We start from the raw sequence: 22,133 nt of genomic DNA on the forward strand, positions 1-22,133 counted from the left end.
TTGAAGAATATTTAAAACAAGAAGAATCACTGATCAATCTTTTTTCATAATTCTGGTTCAAAGTTAGAGGCCAGGGATAGCATGGTTGAAGTATGCCGAGGGCCTTCTCCCAGATTATCTGTTTTTTTTTTTGAATGTATGTATGTATGTATGTATGTATGTATGTATGTATGTATGTATGTATGTTGCTTGGTTGTTTATTCATTCATTCATTCACATACTCACTCAGTCATTCACACACTCACTCACTTACTCACTCACTCACTTACTTATCTACTTGGCTCACTGTGTCCTCACACAGATAAAGAAACCTTTGGAATGTAAATGGTATGGTTGAATAGGTGTGTTGATTTAAATGTCAACTTGGCACAACCTAGAGTCACCTAGGATGAAGAATTGACTCTATCAGATTGCTCTGTGGACATATCTCTGGGGACATTATATTGGTTGCTAATTGATGAAGGAATGCCCAGGCCTCTGGGGGCAGCACCATTCTTAGGCAGGTGACCTGAGCTCTATAAGAAAGTGAGCTGAGTATGAGCCCCAAGTAAACCAGTAAGCAGTATTCTTCCATGGTGTCTGCTTGACTTTCTATCCCGACTTCCTTCAACAATGGATTGTTACCTGGAAGTATAAGGTGAAATTAGTTTTTTTTTCCTCCAGGTTGCTTTTGGTTATAGTAATACACACATAAACATACACAGAAATGCACACATACACACACACACATGCATGTGTGCATGCATGCACACACATACACTGCCATTACCACAACCATCATAGAAAAGTGGATAAAAAGCACTCTACAACAGGCCTGGCAACCTGAATTCAATTCCTGGAACCCACAGTGAAAGGAAAGACCACTCCTCAAACTGGTCCTTGGACTTGATGTTTCTAATTAGTTTTTTTTTAAGCCAGGAAGACTCACAAAAGAGATTTGTTAACAACTTAGTGTGGTGCACTCTAACTATTAAGCTGGACTCTACATTTCTGTAGGGACCTTGTAGACATGCAAGATATGTCCCAGGAGACCCATCAATAATGTAGCAGTGAGCATTATGCCTGTACTCAGAGCTGACCTTAGAAAATGCCCAACGATGAGACTGGCTCACCCTTGTAGAAATACTGGGATTTGCATAGACTAGCTTACTACTTATAAGAGATCAATGCTGCTGTAAATACTGGTATTTTTAATGTTTAAATTTCATTCCACCATCATCAAATGCAGTTCCCCATTTTGTTTAGTGAAGGGACATATGCTTTCTTGTGGTATCTTCAGAGGTTTATAAATGTAAATACTGATTTGGCTAGTCTTTTTTGATGTGTTTAACTGTGGGGCTATTTAAATAGTGTAGGTGGGATTTGTAATTCAGTATTAAGTTCTTAGTTACTGGTTTTTGTGTTTAAAAAATAGGAAAGCGGGAAATTGCAGTTTCCATTGCAGACTCTGACTGGTAAACTCCCATCATGAGTTTGCTGAGCTCTCATTTTGCCTCTGTATAGTGGGTTCTGAGCCTTTCTTTTGGCCTTTAATTTGCTAAAGCTGTGCACATATGTAAAAAATTTTAAATAGATTATCTTAGGGAAAATGTAGGTGGTAGAATTATTGCTTATGTCATTTCTTAAGCGGTTATGCTCTTAATGCTTAAAAGAAGGTTAGCATTGTTTGCACAAAAATTGGTGATTTCCTTTCCCCAAATAGTAATGAAATTACTTCTGTTGGGTAAACTTTTTACATCATCTTATAATAAAAGATGAAAATGCCATTTGTTTCTATTTATAAAAAGAAGCTTTTCTATATGTAGGCTGATAAAAGATTTTGAAGAAACCGTGTAAGATGATAAACTTTTGAATGGTACAATAGATGTACAAAACTCAGTTTAAAAGAAATGTTTGTTCTTACATTAAATGTTTATTTGAAAATAAAAAGACTGTTGTTTAATAAGGTTAGTGCCTAATAAGGCCAAGGGCCCTGTTTGGGACAAGTATATGGTGTCACCCATATGGTTGACAGGGCCTTGCTTGGGAAATGTCTTAGTTTGATTCTCTGTTGCTGTAATAAAATGCTGACCAAAAACAACTTGGTTTTATGTTAGTTTACAGGTTACAAAAAGTCTATCATCAAGGAAGCTAAGACAGGAACCTGGAGGCAGTAACTGAAGCAGAGACTGTGGAAAGCAGCTTACTGATTTGTTCTCCATGGCTTGCTCATCTGGCTTTTTTATGCAATTCAAGACTACCTTCCCAGGGTGGTACCACCCCGTATTGTACTGGGGCCTCTTATCTTAATCACCAATGAAGAAAATGTCCTACAGTCCAATTGATGAAAGCTTTTCAACAATTGATGTTCCTTCTTTCCACATGACTCAGTTTGTATCAAATTGACAATAAATGTATATCATTGGAAACTATATACATATGTATATGTATTGTGTATATACACATGTATATGTATTATGTATATAATACACATGTGTGTATTATATATGTATATATATGCATACATATCTACATACTCAATACCTGTGGCTCCTCTTAGCTCTCACCATGCCCCTGACCCTAGAGTTCTCCCACTCACAGGCTTCTTTTCCCCCAGGTCTCATTCCTTTATATCCCTGCTGTTTTGGCCATGTGCCCTCCTGGTCTTCTTGACAGCCCCCACCCCTACCCTCTCTCTCTCTTGGATTTCCTCTCTTGAGCCATCCCTTGTGGCCCAGTTCAGTCTAGTGATCATGTTTAATCTATTACTTTCTCTCCCTACTCTGGCCTCTTCCAGTTGCTTCTGGCTGTTCTCTTCCTCATATATACCATAAAAACCTTCTCCTTATCCATACCTTGGAGAGGCCATGTCCTCATTTTATACATCGGTATCAGAAGCTGAATTGTGCGGAGAACTGCAGGCTGCTTGTAGGGACTCTGCCACTGGGGCTGCCATGTAGAAAGACACACTCATTTAGGGATTTCTCCATGCCTAAGACTACACCCTGCAACCCTACGACAAAATACCTTCTCCAAGCTGAGTGGAGCCCACTTCCCCCTCCCCACCAGCCCTTCAGCCCTGAGTGCCTAGCACTATCACTACTCTCAAGAGCTTTGTAGGCCTTAAGCAGCAGGCTACTAAATTTTAAAGCCATTCCTGCTTCCCACCTCAAGGCAGTCAGTCAGCCCCTCCTTCCCCACCCTTGGGGCTCTGGAGATGGGGAGAGAAATGGTGCTGGCTCCTGTCAGTGTCCTCAGTGGGAGCCATTCACGACCAGTACTGCTTCAGCTGACCGCTCGGTGAAAACTAGACACCTTTCCTGTTCCTGCCTCAGAAAGCCGGCAGCCACCACCATGGGAGCTGTCCACAATTATGGCAACCTTTCTGCATCAGCCTACTGCCTTCACAATGGTCTCTTTGACACATAGTAAACTTTATTACTCCTCAGGGCATAAAATTGGCCTGACCTCTGCCTGAGAAAGCTCCAGCAGCCCAACCATATCCCCCGCCACCCCCACCCTCCCACCTCCGCTTAAGACCTATGTCTGCCCAGTTCTCTGTAGTCTCCTCCCGGGAGCGGAGACAGCCATTCCCTCTCCTGAATTCATCCCTTCAATAAATCTCTTTTAAAAGATTTACTGGTTGCTATGACTCTTTCACCAGGAGGAGGAGGAGGAAGAGGAGAAGGAGAAGGAGGAGGAGGAGAAGGAAGAGGAGGAGGAGGAGGAGGAGGAGGAGGAGGAGGAGGGGAGGAGGAGAGGAGCTAAAAGAAGAAGGAGTGGAGTTTATACTCCAAGCCTCCTCAGTTCCTCTGGATTTGGGACAACTTTCCCTGGGAGCTGCATTAGCTGGAGAAGGACAGGGGCCTCAGGCTCCAAGGCTCCTCAGTTCCGTAGGGCTTACAGGCAACCTTTCCCCGGGAGGTGCATCATCTCTGTTGAGGAGGTCTTCTCAGAGCTGGGAGGTTCCTGGGCTCCTTTGTCTCAGGATAGCCTTGGGACACTGTCCCACCTCAGGGCTAGGATACCTTCCCAGCTCTTGGAGTTGTGGACTCCTTTCCACCCGAGACCAGGAAGGCAGGCCACACAACAATGCCAGAAACAAACACCTGTGGCCACAATGGCTTGTTTGCTCAGCAGCTCTGCTGCTTCATTTGCTGATACATCAGCCGGTCACTGAAGAAAGCTGATACTTGCTTGGCAAGCACCAGGGAGCTCTATTGTGAACAGTAGTGTGCTGCTGGACCTGTGGAGACACGACAGATTCCTGCAAGCAAAGGAGACAGCAGAGATCTCATGTTAGTTGCCTAGGAGAGGTCACTAGGGTACTTTCCAGTGCTTTGGAAATTGGTGAGCCATTATGCATCACCTTTAAATATGGTTTTGCTGTCGGATGATGGAATCATCCAAAGTTGGCAGTGTCCCAGAGCAACAAGCTGCCAGATGGAGCTTCCTCCAAAGTCCCACGATTAAAAACGGCTCAGACTAAAGGAGTTGGCTACTCCTTAGACTGGGACCCTTACAGCCAGAGGAGGTCAGGCTGCCTTCTCCCTTTGTTATGTCAGCACTTTGCCAACAGAAGAATATCTTGGGGGTGAGGCATGGCTGGAGTGCAAGAATAAGTCATAAAACAGTCTCAGGCTGAGGACTTGCTCCCTTGGGATTCCCACACTATGTGGGAAAATGTTGAGCATACATCAGCCCTAGGGCCAGCTGTTTGGACTTTGTGTGGTAAGTGCTTGGTCTGTGTTTTGGAGTGTCAGGGTGTCTTGGCAGGAAGAGCTGGGGAAATTGCTGGAATTATATCCACATCCTCTTTTTATAATCATCAGTTTTATTTTTAAAGCAGTAGCTGGTCACTGAAAGTACTGGGTATTTCATGTAATCAATTTGTTGTTTAAAAAAAAAGCAACATATAAGCTTAAAAAGAATGATAGTAATTCATACCAAAACAAAACAAAACAAAACAAAAAAAACCAAAAAACCAAAACCCTCAAAGGTCAAGTGAGCCTGAGAGAAATTGCTTTTACCCAAGACTGTGCTCACACTGCTCAATAATACATTCACATGTCGCCAGAGCCCTCACAACCTAATCACCTCCAACATTTTCATTTTACCTGGCCCCACCCCATTTCAAAGTCAACGTTTAATGAGTTTGTTTTAGAATAAAATATATCCATTCATTATACTAAAAACGTTAAAGCTTTTGACACTAGAATTGTTCTATCTCAATATATCACAGCAGAGATGAAATATCAACATGTGTTGGTGGAAACATTCAAATCACAGCAATGTATATTTTAATATTTACATGGTTACACATAATTTATATAAATATATTTGTGATCTGATATGTTTAAATAACATGTAAGCATTTATTTATTTATATGTATTTATTATCCCAGAAGGACCAACAATGTGGACTAGAAAAGAAAATCTACCTGGCACCAATATTCAGAGATCTCACATTCTTTGATAAGGATTATTTTAAAAGACAGGTGAAATGGTTCATAGGCTGTTAAGACTGACAACCTGAGTTCAGGACCCTGGATCCCAGATGGTGGAAACAGAGAACCAGCTCCAGCAAGTTGCCCACTGACTCTCACACTTAACTTCGCTGTGGCATACCGCCCCAATAAATAATTAATTAAATGTAAAAATTGTAAAGCTAATTTCATGATTCGGTTGTTTTAAAAACTGTTAAGAATGCTTATACTCCCAATTCCTTTGCTCCTACTTTCAATATAAATAAAACTTCTTAAATCAGTTAACAGATTAGACATTCAGGGCTTATGTTTTGCTCCTACTTTCAATATAAATAAAACTTCTTAAATCAGTTAACAGATTAGACATTCAGGGCTTATGTGTGCCTCTGTGTGTGTTTCTGTGTACATTTAAAAAAAATCAGTATTCAGTATGTGATGTTAGTTGGGACTCACAGGTGAGATGCTTTTTCAAGTATTCCAAGTGTAGAACAGTGTCTCCATCTTCAAAGCATAGATGTGTCTTAAATGATACACGAATCCCAAGCTGTGCAGGGACTAATAAGCCTGCAAGACCAGGGCAACAAATGTCTGACAGGTACAACCTGTCTTCTTTGTTTTGATATTCCTAATGAAATTGCCCTTTACCCAGAAACAAGAGTTTCTAAGAGTACTCAGTTATACAAATGGAACAAGTGGAATCTAATGTGTATTTCTGCGCTTTGGTTCTTTGTGCCACTCTGCCACAGCAGCTGTGTCAGCCAAGTTGCCAATGGACTGCAGGTCTCCTGTAAAAGGATGGATACTCCTTTAATCCTGCACTGACCACTCTGTTTTCTAATACAATGTATTTTTTTCTCTTCTTATTTTTTATGTGATGAATACAAAGTATAAAGGTCATGGAGATAAATTTTACTTTCTCTTTGTGCCAAACATACAAAAGAAGGGAAATGGAGGCTGTTTTCTTATTCTGTCCTGCTGTACCTTCTGACTGTACTGTTGGTTGTCATTGGCATTATTTTTTCTTCAGGGCTGATTTTGTAGCTCTGTTGGTAGAGTACTTGCCAGGTGCAGGTTCAAGCCCCAGTATGACAGAAATGTGGTGTGGTGGCTCATGCCTGTAATCCTAGCTCTCAGGAGATGGAGACAGGATGACAAGAGGGTCAAAATCATGTTTTATTATGAAGCAAGTTCAAAACTCTATTTTTAAAAACCCAAAATATTAATGATATTCAAATGGTTAAAATATAAGCCAAACTGTCACATGTACACGTAACTCTACGAATTTTAAATTGCTGATACTAAATGTTCAGAGATCCTGAACTGGTAGTCTTCTCTGGATTTTGACTACTAAGAGAAGGGGATTCTAGGGGGGCTGACTGGAATGCAACCAGGATCCCTATGTCCGGCATACATTAAATTGGTCTCAAATTTTTAGAAATGTTTCCCAGGACGCTAGATATTGTCTCTGCTACACAGATATATCTCGTTGCTTTAAATCCACCATAATAGGTGTGTGGCTTTGGGGCAGATCCTTGAGTCATGTCTCTATCCAGATAGTAGGAAATTTATTTAGCAAACCAGTCAGATTCATTTGTTGTTGAATATTGACTACGAAAGGTGATTCAGAGGCTGGGGACTTTATAAGGAGGCAGAAGTTTGCTGCTTTTGGCTTAGTAAGTCAATGATGTTGAGAAGTTGCTAATAGAGGTCTGAGTGGGCCAGGTTGCACAGAACCACTGGGACCTTGGGTCTCTTGGTCTTCCTCATTCAGACTTAGGAAGCAATCAGACTCCTTTTCTGTCCAGACATAAGTCTGACTGGGTTCCAAACCTTGGAACCTTACTCCGTTTTGTGGCCTTCCTGGTGAGTTAAGCTTTCTCTCCAGGTTCAACTCTCCAGAGAGTCAGAGAGCACCATTCTGAAAGATATCTAGAAAACTATCAGGTGGTATACCTGCTAGGTCATGTTAGAACTCCCCCACCTCATCTGACTATCTGTCATTGTGGTAGCTCAATGGGCTGATGTTGTTGAAATCTCATTGAGGCCTCCAGAAACATTGCAGAAATTATCTGGTTGAGAAACAAGACCCTATTAGAGATTTGGAGAACTTGGCTTTCATGCACCTACAAACTCAGCTAAGCTAACACTCTGAGAAGCTGGACCCCAGCCCACAGTTGCATGATTACAGAAGATCACAGCATTTATTTTCAGATACATGTATAATGAAAAATTTTATTTCAATTATCTTTATCATTGTAACATTGTGATAATATATTATATCTCTGTATTCATCTATTCCTTATTTACTAAAGCCATGTCAAGTGTAAGGCACTAAGTGAGGTCCTTCCTGGGACTCTTTACTCTGGAGAAGTATGTTTATAGTGAGAAAGTATAGACAGGTATGATTTAAAAAGCAGTTATTCTGTTTACTGTAGTACAGTTGTATTTCTATTGTGTCTTCTGTCTTGTCCTTTAAAATTATATTTTAATGTATATACTATATATAAACTCATGGATTTATTTTTTACTAGTACTTAATTAACATGAAACAGAATTAAAGATCCTGTGGTGACTCAGAAAATGAGTGAATTCCAATTGTGTTGGCTCACACCTGTAACCTGAACTCTTGAGAGTCTTGCAGAAGACAATCACTGGTTTGAGGCCTGCCTGGGCTACAGAGTGAGACCCTATCCAAAAACAATCCAGTCGTAGGTTTAAGGTATGGAATCCTTTGATTTCAAGCAATCACAGCCTCAGGAGAAGTAAAGGTCTTGGAAGGACCACAGCGAGCCTCTGTTTAAAGTGTGCTGGTTTGTCATGGGAGACACATGAAGAGCACAAAAGAAAGTCATGTGTGTCTTGGTTCCTTAGATATAAAATGGTACTGGCAGCTGTGGGATGCTGGTTGCTGAGCATGATGACAGTTTCTCTTATCTTTGACAACGTTCTGACTGCTTTTTTATTGCTATCCTCTGTTTACTGGCATTTCTTTCCATTGTATGACAACTTCTTTCTTTCAGTGTCTAATTAGAGACTTTGGGCTGAAGAAGCTGGAAGGTTTGTGCAGAGCATTGCCCCAAGATTGAGACACTTGTGAACTAGATGCCCTTGCTCATGCTGAAAGCAATGTACAGGTATGCAGTGTAGGTCTTCTGCAAAAATATCTGGAATGTAACCTAATGGGAGAAGCACCCTTGCTGGAAGATATGAAAGGAATTGTATTTGCTTTTATGTGTGTTTTTTGGTTAGTATATGGTCTACAGAAATACTATTAAGATAGATTTTATATTGTTTTTTCAGATGAGGTCTCCTTATCTAGCTCAAGTGGGGCTCAAATGTGTGTTCCTCTAATCTTTTTGCTCTTAATACTGGGATTACAGGTGCACAATTATACCTTAGATGGAATAAAAAAAATTATTTCTCTTGTCCTAGAAGGATTAGAAGAGGCTTGATGTGGTGAGTGTAGTTGTAGGCACAATTTTCTTAACAAATATCTTGTTTTCTCTGTTTATGGTAGTTGAAAGTTTTGCTGGGTATAGTAGTCTGGTTTGGTGGCTCTGGTCTCTTAGAGTCTGCATGATGTCTGTCCAGGCCTTTCTGGATTTCATAGTCTCTGTTGAGAAGTCAGGTAAAATTCTGACAGGTTTGCCTTTATATGTGACTTGGCCTTTTTCTCTTGCTGCTTTTAATATTCTTTCTTTGTTCTGTATGCTTAGTGGTTTGATTATTTTGTGGTGAGGGGATTTTCTTTTCTGGTCCACTCTATTTGGAGTTCTATAGATCTCTTGTACATTTATGGGCATTTCTTTCTTTAGGCTTGGGAAGTTTTCTTCCATGATTTTGTTTAAGATGCTTTCTGGGTCTTTCAGTTGGGAGTCTTCTTTTTCTTCTATCCCTATGATTCTTAGGGACACTTTCCATAGTGTCCCAGATTTCTTGGATATTCTGTGTCAGGAGCTTTTTAGGTTTAGCATTCTCTTTGACTGTTGTATCCATTTCCTCATTCATATCTTCTATCTCTGATATTTTTTGTTCTATCTCTTGAATTCTGTTGGTCATGCTTGTCCTGTCTTCTCTTGGGTTTCCATTTCCTACTTTATCTCAGATTGTGTTCTTTGTATGGCTTCTATCTCCTTTTTTAGGTCTTAAAACCTTTTATTTATTTATCCCCCCTGTTTGGTTGTAGTTTCCTGTCTTTTGCTAATTTCTTTAAGTGATTTGTTCAATTCTTCCCTCTCATTCTTTGTCTATTCCTGTTCTAGTTTGAGGGATTTAATTTCCTCCTTTAAGGCCTTTATCATTTTCATAACCTCAGATTTGAAATACTTCTCCTGTGCCTCGGCTGTGATAGTATCTCCAGGGCTTGTTGTGATGGTAGGACTGCTGATTCCTGTCAGTATCCAATGTATCTGGGGGTTGTTTCTTGTGTTCTTATGCTGATGTCTCTAGGTAGAGCCTGTGGTTGTTGGATGCTTAGGCACTTGGAGTTTTCTGGGTGTCCTGTGGTCAGATCCACTTGTGTTCTTGTCTGTGGCATCTGCTCATCGATAGGACCCATGCACTCTGGTGTTTGGGGCATCAAAGGCTGTTTCTGGACACTGGGAAATCAGACCCTGTCTGCCATCCCCGGGAATGCATGCATGCCAGGATCTTGGTGGGTACTTGCCCACCTGATGTGTGGCTCTAGCCTACGAAACAGTGAGGACCTGGGTCTTTACCATGTTCCACACTATTTGGAGCCCTCTCACCTGTGGGTTACTGGCGCTGTTGTTGTATGGGTCTCAGATCAGTTCTTCGGGTTGCTGAATGTTCACTGCTGACCTGCTGCTTAACAAGGTGTGTGTTAGGTGCCACCATCTTGAGAGGTCCCATTTTTTAACTGTCAATCTTAGAGCCTGTGCTGTGCCTTCGTTTTCATTGAATTCTAGAAAGTCTTAATTTCTTTATTTCCTCCATGACCCAGTAGTCAATGAGTAGAGATTTCTTCAATTTCTACAAGGTAGTAGGCATTCTGTTGGTTCTATTGTTGAAGTCCAGCCTTAATCCATGGTGGTCTGATATAATACAAGGTTTTATTTCAATTTTCTTACATCTGTTGAGGCTTGCTTTCTTGTGGTGCATGTGGTCAATCTTGGAGAAGGTTTAGTGACATGCTGAGAAGAATGTAATTCTTTTGTGTTTGGATGGAATGACCTGTAGATATCTGTTAGGTCTAATTGACTCATAAAGTTGGTTAGTTTTGTTATTTCTGTGTTTAGTTTCTGTCTCAATGATCTGTCCATTGTTGAGAGAGGTGTGTTAAAATCTTCTACTATTAATGTGTGAGGTTCATGTGTGGCTTAAGCTTTACTAATATTTCTTTTATGAATTTGGGCACCCTAGGATTTGGGGCATATATATTCAGAATTGAGACATTATCTTAGTTGGTTTTTTCCTTTGATGAGTAAGAAGTGTCCTTCCCCATCTCTTTTGGCTGAAAGTATATTTTATTAGATATTATGAATAGTTACTCCAGCATGCTTCTTATTTCTGTTTTTTTAGAAAACCTTTTTTCCAGCCCTTTACTCTGATGTAATGTTTGTATTTGTTACCAAGGCATGTTTCTTGTACGCAGCAGAATGATGGATCCTGTTTTTGCATCCACTTGGTTAGCCTGTGTCTTTTTATTGGTGAATTGAGACCATTGATATTTAGAGATATTAATTGTTAAAAATTGTTAATTCCTGTTATTTTGGTTATTGTCATGCTTCCCTCTGTTTCTGTCTCTGTCTCTGTCTCTGTCTCTGTCCCTCTCCCTGTCCTTCTCTCTCTCTCTCTCTCTGTCTCTCTCTGTCTCTCTCTCTCTCTCTCTCTCTCTCTCTCTCTCTCTCTCTCTCTCTCTTTCCCTTCTTTTTATTTTGGTGGTGTGGAATTAATTCCTGGGGCTTTTGGGGGGAGATGGGCATGGGGGAGGGGTAGTTATCCTTGTTGGGATGATGTTTTCTTTCAAGTATTTTCTGTAGAACTGGATTTGTGGATAAATATTGATTAAATTTGAATTTGTCTTGGAATATCTTGTTTTCCCCATTTATGGTGATAGACGAAGATAGTTGGGCATAGTAGTCTGGGCAGATATCTGTGTCTCTTAGGGCTGGCAAGACATCTGTCCAGGTTCACTGGTTTTTAGAGTCTCTATGGAAAAATCAGATATAATTCTCATAGGTCTCCCTTTATCATGTTATTTGGCCTTTTTCCCTTTCAGCTTTTAATATTCTTTCTTCCTTCTGTAGATTTAGTATTTTGATTATTATGTGACAAGAAGAATTATTTTCTGATCCAGTCTAATTGCTGTTCTGTATGCTTTCTTAAAATTTTTTTTATTAATTTATTCTTGTTACATCTCAATGGTTATCCCATCCCTTGTATCCTCCCATTCTTCCCTCCATCCCATTTTCCCCTTATGCCCCTCCCCTATGACTGTTCCTGAGGGGGGGATTACCTCCCCCTGTATATGCTCATAGGTTATCAAGTCTCTTCTTGGTAACCTGCTGTCCTTCCTCTGAGTGCCACCAGGTCTCCCCCTCCAGGGAACATGGTCAAAGGTGAGGCACCAGAGTACGTGAGAAAGTCATATCCCACTCTTCACTGTACTGTGGAGAACGTTCTGTCCATTGGCTAGATCTGGGTAGGTGTTTAAAGTTTGCCACCTGTATTGTCCTTGGCTGGTGCCTTAGTTTGAGTGGGACCCCTGGGCCCAAATCTGCCTATCATAATGTTCTACTTGTAGGTTTCTAGGACCCTCTGGATCCTTCTACTTTGCCATTCTCCCATGCTTCTCTCATCTAGAGTCCCAATAGGATGTCCTCCCCTCTGTCTCACTTTCCTGGTAGGTAAAGGCTTTCATGGGACATGCCCCTTGGGCTAGTATGCAGATATAAGTGAGTATATACCATTTGAGTCTTTCTGCATCTGGGTTAACTTACTCATTATGATCATTTCTAGCTCAATCCATTTATCCACAAATTTCGGGAATTCCTTGTTTTTAATGGCTGAGTAGTATTCCATAGTGTATATGTACCACAGTTTCTTTATCCATTCTTCTATTGATGGACACTTAGGCTGTTTCCATGTTCTGACTATTATGAATAAGGCTGCTATGAACATGGTTGAGCAACTTTTCTTGCTGTGTGCTGGAGCATCTTCTGGGTATATTCCAAGGAGTGGAATAGCTGGGTCTTGAGGAAGACCTATTCCCATTTTTCTGAGATATCACCAGATAGATTTCCAAAGTGGCTGTACTAGTTTGCATTCCCACCAGCAATAAAGGAGTGTTCCTCTCTCCCCACATCCTTGCCAGCATGTGGTGTCGCTTGAATTTTTGATCTTAGCCATTCTGATGGGTGTAAGATGGAATCTCGGAGTTGTTTTGATTTGCATTTCCCTGATGATTAAGGAGATTGAGCATTTCTTTAAGTGTTTCTCAGCCATTTGATATTCCTCTGTTGAGAATTCTCTGTTTAGTTCCGAGCCCCATTTCTCAATTGGGTTATTTGGTTTGGTGGTGTTTAATTTCTTGAGTTCTTTATATATTTTGGATATTAGACCTTTGTCAGATGTAGGGTTGGTGAAGATCTTTTCCCAGTCTGTAGGCTGTCACTTTATTCTCTTGACAGTGTCTCCTGTCTTACAGAAGCTTCTCAGCCTCATGAGGTCCCATTTATTAAATGTTGACATTAAGACCTGTGCCATTGGTGTTCTGTTCAGGAAGTTGTGTCCTGTGACAATATGTTCCAGGCTCTTCCCCACTTTTTCTTCTAAGTGACTTAGTGTCTCTGGTTTTATGTTGAGGTCTTTAATCCACTTGGATTTGAGTTTTGTGCAAGGTGACAAATATGGGTCCAGTTGCATTTTTTTACACATAGACATCCAGTTAGACCAGCACCATTTGTTGAAGATGCTATCATTTTTCCATCGAATGGATTTGGCTTCTTTGTCGAAAATCAAGTGACCGTATGTGTGTGGATTCATATCTGGGTCTTCGATTCGATTCTACTGACCAACCAGCCTGTTGCTGTGCCAGTACCATGCTGTTTTAATTACTATTGCTTTATAGTACAGTTTGAGATCAGGTACGAAGACTCCTCCGGAGCACCTTTTATTGTACAAGATTATTTTTAGCTATTCTGGGTTTTTGTTTTTCCATATGAAATTCAGAATTGAACCTTCAATGTCTAAAAAAAATGTGTTGGTATTTTGATAGGGATTGCATTGAATCTGTAGATTGCTTTTGGTAGGATGGCCATTTTTACTATGTTAATTCTTCTGATCCATGAGCAAGGAAGATCATTCCATCTTCTCGTGTCATCTTCAATCTCTTTCTTCAGAGTTTTGAATTTTTTTTTTCAAGCAAGTCCTTCACTTGCTTAGTTATAGTAACTCCTAAATATTTTATATTGCTTGTGGCTAATGTGAAGGGTGTGGCTTTCCTAATTTCTTCCTCTGCAAGCTTGTCATTTGTGTATAGGAAGGCTACAGACTTTTTTGAGTTAATTTTGTATCCAGCCAATTTGCTGAAGGTGTTTATCAGCTGTAGGAGTTCTCTGGTGGAATTTTAAGGCTCACTTATGTACACTATCATATCATCTGCCAATAGGGATAATTTGACTGCCTCCTTTCCCATTTGGCTACCCTTGATCTCCTTTTGTTGTCTTATTGCTCTGACTAGAACTTCGAGTACTATATTGAAGAGATATAGAGAGAGTGGGCAGCCTTGCCTTGTTCCCAATTTTAGAGGAATTTCCTTGATTATCTCACCATTTACTTTTTGATTTTGGCTATTGGCTTGCTGTATATAGCCTTTATTGTGTTGAGGAAAGTGCCTTGTGTCCCCGATCTCTCTAAAACTTTAAACATGAATAGGTGTTGGATTTTATGAAATGCTTTCTCTGCATCTAAAGAGATGATCATGTGGTTTTTTATTTTCAGTTTGTTTATATGGTGGATTACATTGATGGATTTCCATATATTAAACCATCCCTGCATGCCTGGAATGAAGCCTACTTGCTCATGATGAACGATATTTCTGATGTGCTCTTGTATTCGTTTTGCAAGTATTTTATTTAGTATTTTTGCATCGATGTTCATCAGAGAAATTGGTCTGAAATTCTCTTTCTTTGTTGAGTCTTTGTTAGTTTTAGGTATCAATGAGACTATGGCCTCATAGAATGAATTTGGTAATGTTCCATCACTTTCTATCTTTTGGAGTAGCTTGAAAAATATTGGTATTAGCTCGCCCTTGAAGGTCTGGTAGAATTCTGCACTAAAACCATCTGGCCTTGGCCTTTTTTTGGTTGGGAAGCTATCAATGATTGCTTCTATTTCTGTAGGGGAAATGGGACTGTTTAGCTTGTTTATCTGTTCTTCACCAACTTTGGCAAGTGAAATTGATCAAGAAAATCATCTATTTCCCTTAGATTTTCAAATTTTGTGGCATGTATGCCTTCAAAGTAGGATCTTATGATTCTTTGTATTTTTTCAGTGTCTGTTGCTATGTCTCCCATTTCATTTCTGATTTTGTTGATTTCAATACTTTCTCTCTGCCTTTTAGTTAGTTTGGCTAATGGTCTCTCTATCTTGTTGATTTTCTCAAAGAACCAGCTCTTGGTTTTGTTGATTCTTTGGACTGTTTTCTTAATTTCTAATTTGTTAATTTCACCCCTGAGTTTGATTATTTCCAGACATCTACTCCTTTTGGTTGTTTCTGCTTCTTTTTTTCCTAGGGCTTCCAGTTGTGTCGTTAAGGTCGTTAATGTTTGATGCTTCCAATTTCTTTTTAAAGGCACTTAGTGCTATGAATTTTCCTCTTAGCACTGCTTTCAATGTATCCCACAAATTTGGGTATGTGTTCCTTCATTTTCATTAAATTCAGAAACTCCTTGATTTCTTTCTTTATTTCTTCCCTGACCCAGGTGTCATTTAGCAGAGAGTTGTTTAGTTTCCACGTACGTGTAGGCTTTTTGTTATTTCTGTTGTTGTTGTTGAATTGCAGCCTAAGCCCATGGTGATCTGATAGAATACAAGATATTATTTCAGTCCTCTTGTATCTGTTGAGGCTTGCTTTGTGAACTACGATGTGATCAATTTTGGAGAAGGTTCCATGGGGTGCAGAGAAGAAGGTATATTCTTTCTTGTTTGGGTGAAAGGTTCTATAGATATCTGTTAGATCCATTTGACCCATGGCATTGGTTAATGAAGTTAATTCTTGGCTTAGTTTCTGTTTCAATGACTTGTCCTTCAGTGAGAGTAGGGTGTTGAAGTCTCCCACTACTATTGTGTGGGGATCAATGTGTGGTTTAAGTCTTTTTATCAGATCTCTTACAAATGTAGGTGCCCTTGTATTGGGAGCATAGATGTTCAGAATTGTGATGTCATCTTGGTTGACTTTACCTTTGATGAGTATGACGTGTCCTTCCTCATCCCTTTTGATTAATTTTGGTTGGTAGTCTATTTTGTTCGATATTAAAATGGCTATGCCACTTGCTTCTTGTGACCATTTGCTTGGAATATTTTTTTCCAACCTTTTATCCTGAGGTAATGCCTATCGTTTTGGGTGAGATGTGTTTCTTGAATGCAGAAGAATGTTGGATCCTGTTTATGCACCCATTCAGTTAGTCTGTGTCTTTTTATTGGAGAATTGAGACCACTGATGTTGAGAGATATTAATGACCAGTGACTGTTAAGAGTCTTGATTTTGATGTTGGTTCCAGTAGAGTGTTTGTGTAGTTGTGTTTTTGCCCTGGTATAGTTATCTATTTCCTGAGTAGTTTTGGTTGTAGCTTGACCCTTTGGATGGAGTTTTCCTTCTAGTACCTTCTGTAAAGCTGGATTTGTGGATAGGTACTGTTTGGATTTGTTTTTGTCATGGAATATTTTGTTTTCTCCATCAATGGTTACTGATAGTTTTGCTCTGTAAAGTAGTCTGGCCTGGCGTCTGTGGTCTCTTAGGGTTTGCAGGATCTCTGTTCAGCCCCTTCTGGCTTTGATGGTCTCTGCTGAGAAGTCGGGTGTAATTCTGATAGGTTTGCCATTAAATGTTATTTGGCCCTTTTCCCTTGCAGCTTTTAATATTTTTTCTTTGTTCTGTATGTTTTGTGTTTTGATTATTATGTGACAGGCAGTTTTTCTTTTCTGGTCAATTCTATTTGGTGTTCTGTATGCCTCTTGTATGTTTATAGGCATCTCTTTCTTTAGATTGGGGAAATTTTCTTCTATGATTTTGTTGAGAATAGTTTCTGGGCCTTGGAGTCTGATATCTTCTCTTTCTTCAATGCCTATTATCCTCAGACTTCTTCTTTTCATGGTGTCCTTAATTTCTTGGATGTTTTGTGTCAGGAGTTTTCCAGATTTGGCATTTTCTTTAATGGTTGCTTCAAGATCAGTGATTGTATCTTCTAGACCTGAGATTTGTTCTTCCATCTCTTGGATTCTGTTAGAAAAGCTCACCTCTGTGTTGCTCGCCTTCTTCTCTGAGGTCTCACATTCTCGTTTTTCTTCTGTCTGTGTGTTTATCATTTTCATCTTCATATCTTGAACAGATTTTTTGATTTCTTTCATCTGATTTTTTGTATATTCCTGAGTTCCTTCCATTGTCTCTTTATAGGTCTTCAGATCTTGAACCGTTTTCTTTATTTCTTTCATCTGGTTGTTTACATTTTCCTGAAATATTTCCAGTTCCACTCTATGTGCTTCTTTTATGTCTCGCATCTGTTTTGCTGCATCTTCCTGCATTTGATTCAGAATTTTATTTGTTTCCTCCATTATCATCCTCATTACCAAGGATTTGAGGTCATTTTCTTGTGTTTCCGTTGTATTTGAGTTCTCTGGCTTGTTTTCTTTGGGATAGGTGGAAACTGGAGACGCCATGTTGTTTTGAGTTTTTTTTGTGTATGCTTTTACGCTGTCCTTTAGACGTCTTGCCATCTCTGTTTTTGTTGGGTAACTTCCAGAGTTGGATAGAGGGAGTCTGATGATAGATTCACTTGTTTTCTCACGATTTCCATAGGCTGGAAGCTCTGATGCTTCACTGGTATGGATGGCAGGAGGTTAGTCCTGTCGTTTTGGGCTCTCACAGCCAGTGATCCTCAGCTCCCCTTTGCTGTGGGTCCTGCAATCGTTCTGGGTCTCTGAATGAGCGTTGGGTCAGGCCAAGGTATCCACAGCCTTCCGGGTCCCCTGCCAAGTCCAGCCAGGGACACTGGGCCTCAACCACGCGTCGAGCTCAGCTAGATTCTCAGGGCCTGAACCGTCTGCCACAGCAGGAGAACTGTGCCTGCGCTGAGCTCGTGCCTCCAGGTGAACTGAGCGCTCCACCCAGCAGGGGAACTGTGGCTCCGCTGAGCAAGTGCCTCCGGTGGAACTGAGCGCTCTGCCCAGCCTGCCTGTATGTGTTTATATGCTTATAAGCATCTTTTTCTTTAGGTTAGGAATATTTTCTTCTATGATTTTGCTGAAAATATTTTCTGGTCCTTGGAGCTAGGACTCCTCAACTTCTATTCCTATTATTTGCAGGTTAGGTCTTTTCATAGTATCCCAGATTTCCTGGATATTCTGTGTCATAAATTAGTTTGATTTAATGTTTTCTTTGGGTGATGTATCATTTTCTCCTGTAGTATCTTCCAAGCCTGAGATTCTCTCTTCCATCTCTTGAATTCTATTTGAGATGCTTGAATATGTTATTCCTATTCTCTTTTTCAGGTTCTCCATCTCCAGGATTTTTTTTTCAGATTGTGCTTTCTTTTTTACTTCTACTTCCATTTTCGAATCTTGGGCTTCTTATTCATTTCCTTCACCAATTTAATTATGTTTTCTTCTATTTTTAAGGGATTTATTCCTTTCTTCTTAAAAGGCTTCTATCATCTTCATGAGACTGGATTCAAGGTTCTTTCCTCATTCCTCAGCTGTGTTAAGATACCTTGCATATGCTATAGAATGATGCTTGTGTTCTGGTGTTGACACATTGTCCAGGTTCTTGTTATTTATGTTCTTGTGCTGGCCTTTAGCCATCTGGTTGTCTCTGGTATTGGCTGATGGTCCCTAGGGGATACTGGCTTCCAGGAAGGCACAAAGGTGTGAGGTACAGTAGATGGAGCTATAGGGGGCCATGTATTGCTCACTTCTGCTGTGTTTGTTCTGTGGCTTGATGGTCCCTGGGGGGGGGGGCTTATGCTTCTTCTTACCCAGGTAGCCACCAAAGGCTCCAGGGATGGGATGCTGAGGCTTGCCAGCCTTAGGGAATACAGGTGATAGTGAAATCCAGTAGATGGAAGGTGCCGGAACCCAGTCTTAGCTCACTGCTGCTATGTATGTCCAGTGGTCTGGTGAAATCACAGGGCTGTGCTAGCTCACGAGAAGATCTACTAGTCTGCTGGCCAATCTGATCTGCCTCTAGGTTGCTTAGCAACCTCTTAAATCATCACCTGACATAGGTGTGTGGTAGACTATAAAAGGACAAACTTGCCACTTCTCTCTTGCACATCCCTCTCCCCTCCCCCCCCCGTCTCTGTGTCTCTCTTTATCTCTGTCTGTGTCTCCGTCTCTCTCTGGCCCTGAGGTACCCCTTTCCCCCCTTTTCTGTCCCCATACTTCTACAATAAATCTCTCAATATCATACCAATTGAGTAGCATCTCATTTTTAATCCTAACATTTGGTGCTGAAGTCCAGAAAGTACTCTTCTGGTACTGTCTAGGCACATTGAAACCCCTTCTACCTGCTACATTGCCCACAACAATTTGCCTTCTGTCCCAGAGATCACTAACCCAACTCCATCCAACACCAAATGATTGATTGGTAGGTTTTCCCTTCTTGGTCAGCATAAACAGCAATGGTGTGCTGATTCTACTGATCTTTGATTGGACACCTTCCCTGGGTGAGATTTTCTTCTCCTACTGGCACGGTTTTCTTTCCCTCTTTCTTTCATGTCAAAAACCCAGTACCATGTGAAATTGTGCCGCTTTTGCTTCTTCCCTGGCCACTTGTAAACCTCGTGATGACATGTTTGAACAGCTTGCGCTAACTTGTTTCTAGCCCTCTGAGCTTTCTTGGACACCATTGGGTGCAGCCTGGGACTGATTTATTTCTCTCTTCACCCACCCATGGCAATGGAGTCCCCAGCTCAAGCCTCCAAGCTTTTTAGAGACATGTAGCTTCTAAATTGTTTCATTATACTACTCAGACTATTGGGAGAACATAAAAAACATTTCTATCCTATGCCTGAGGCTGGCCCTTCTCACTGGCCTTCAGTTAGGACCTTTCCTATTGGGTGACACTGTGGCAACAGAGGATTTTTTCCCCACTGTCAAAATCCTGCTGCTACGTGATGGTGTCTCTGGACCACCACCTTGATCCTGTTTGGGCTGTGCTTTCTAGGCCACTGACTGGCACTGACAAGTTACTAGAACAGGCTGTACCAATTTTTTTAGTTAAACTTTGCTCTGGGGGACACCCCAGCAGGTTACTGACTCCCCCTGACCATGGAAATAGTCCATTTGCCTCCCTCCAGGGATGCCTTATGGAGAATTTCAAATCCCTATGCCCACAGTAAAGGCTGCTAAGCTTACATGCAGCCAAAGTTGAACAGAGCCAAAATGAGACCTTTTAATTACTGCCAACAATTGAGTAAAATGGAAGGAAGTTCCTTATATTCATGCTTTTTCTCTTCTTTGCTCCAAAGCTTCCATCTCTACTCATTCTCCTAAAAATTTCAAATATACACCTAAAGTAAAATGGAAAGGAGTTCCCCGTGTTCAAACCTTTTCTCTTTTTTGCTTCCGCAAAAGTTCCAAATGTACACCAAAAGGGAATTTTCTCCCTAACCTACTAACTTTGTCTTCTGCCCATATATATGTTCAAATATCCTGTTGAGGTTTCCATCATCCAGAACAACACCAAAGCAGCTACCCACAGGTGCTCCAGTCCAACCTCGTAGATCATGTCAGCTGGACCTGCATTGTCTCTCTTAGCCTTAGATGTTCTCAGACCCTGGACAGCAAGAACAATATCCTGCTCTTCCTGGATTTGGCCAACATTTCAGCCTTTTGATTTCTTCAGCCCTTATCCATTTATTTTCAACAAAGATTGGAATGGTGTGCTTCAGACCCAGAACAAACAGCTCCAGGTTCTTCCAGCAGTCCTTAGTCTCTGTTTACTGCAGGACATGGCTGGCATACCCCACCCTCTACCCTGAACTTTCTAGGGCAATGACTTCCCCTTCCCCTTCACCATATAATGTGGATAATTTGTTGCTCTTGGTTTTTCTTCCTCTCGCTGTCTTCTCCCCTTACATGGCAGCCAAAAGCTGCCTCCAATGAACATATGTTTGTACATTTATATACTTTAACTTACCTTACATGAAAAGGAATCCAACTTCCTTATTTTTTAATTATAGGAAAACAAAGGAATGCTAGCATATCTACCTCCAAACTTCTAGCAACCTATGATGTCATCACCTGCCTGCTTGTAGGTGTACCCCTGCCCAGGATATAAAAAGAGCAAACCAACCTCATCTCTCTTCTCTTGTTCTCTTATTCTCTTGATCTCTGTTGTTTTCTCTTGCTTTCCTACCCTGTTACTCTCTGTCTCTCTGCTGCCTCTTTCTATCTTTGTTTGTTTCTCTTTCTCTCTGGGCCCTTCTCCTTCTTTTCTGCTCTCACATGTTTATATAATAAACCTCTCCATAGCATATCTCCATAGATGCCTGTCATCTTATTTCACATTTAACAACAGGTCCTGAGCAAGCCTAGAGACAAGCATAGCATGCATTTTCATGTGTTAATAGGCATCACAGTTAGCCATTTGCCCTGAATTTTGGGGAGACTTGACACTGCTTCTGGATTCCATCCTCATACTTGTTGATCTGTACCATCCATGTTACAAACACTCCATGCTTTGATTTGACCAAAGTCTGGATCTCCATCCGCTCTGCCAGTCACCCTTGCACTTTAAGCACCACAGGCTGGGTCATATGAAGTGTTGTTGTGGCTGGCTGTGCTCCCATTACTCACCACTTCCTCTGTATTTTAGGTACGGGAAGAAGAAGGACTTCACTTCAGAAGGTCTATGCTAGAAACAGTGGTCCACTGAACTATGTTTCTAAGTTGTGTAAGAATTAGAAGTGTGTGATGGAAAGATCTTGGGGACAAGGAAGAAGAGCTGGCTGCAAACCAGTAACATTCAAGATGGTCTTTCACGTAACAAGCCTCTAGGAAGAAACCACAGTATTGACCAATAGACTGGACCACAGACCATGCACCAAGAATAGACAAGGCTACAACTTCCTTAAGGCAGTGGCTTTGTTGTAGAACTGAGAAAGTAGCAGAAAACAAGCATGGGGTTCACCTGAGCTCTGGCTTGTGTGGAATGCTGAGCACTCTCACTCTGTTAACAACTGGGTTTCAGATTTCTCCTGGAAGCAGCTGCTGGTGTACACAGAGGATACCAAAGATCCCTTATTTTGCCCAAACTGCACAACTTATAACTTAGGACAAGAAAGGGGGAGCTAGAGGAATGAGAAAGAAACTGCAAATTATTTTTATTATAAAAACATGGTTTGTGTTTCATCTGTTTCCATAAGCATTATCAGAGAGCTTTTTTTCCTGCCCTTGAACAGCCTTGCTCATACATTGTGACATAAT

General features: G+C 40.8%; 2 long non-coding RNA genes across 2 annotated transcripts; one reads left to right on the forward strand and one right to left on the reverse strand.

Annotated features, from left to right (window-relative positions):
- Positions 1 to 2,850: 2,850 nt before the first annotated feature.
- LOC311608380 lies at positions 2,851 to 4,479 on the reverse strand. Its single transcript, XR_014782939.1, has 3 exons — positions 4,349 to 4,479; positions 4,089 to 4,246; positions 2,851 to 2,928 (listed from the first exon to the last, which is right to left on the reverse strand). It is a non-coding gene; the product is annotated as an uncharacterized lncRNA (long non-coding RNA).
- A 118-nt stretch (positions 4,480 to 4,597) lies between these two features.
- Positions 4,598 to 22,079, forward strand: LOC311608523. Its single transcript, XR_014783002.1, has 3 exons — positions 4,598 to 4,710; positions 8,486 to 8,599; positions 21,523 to 22,079. It is a non-coding gene; the product is annotated as an uncharacterized lncRNA (long non-coding RNA).
- Positions 22,080 to 22,133: the final 54 nt, after the last annotated feature.

The sequence above is a fragment of the Acomys minous genome (genome assembly GCF_964271855.1).
Source record: "Acomys minous genome assembly, chromosome: 11".
NCBI lineage: Eukaryota > Metazoa > Chordata > Mammalia > Rodentia > Muridae > Acomys > Acomys minous.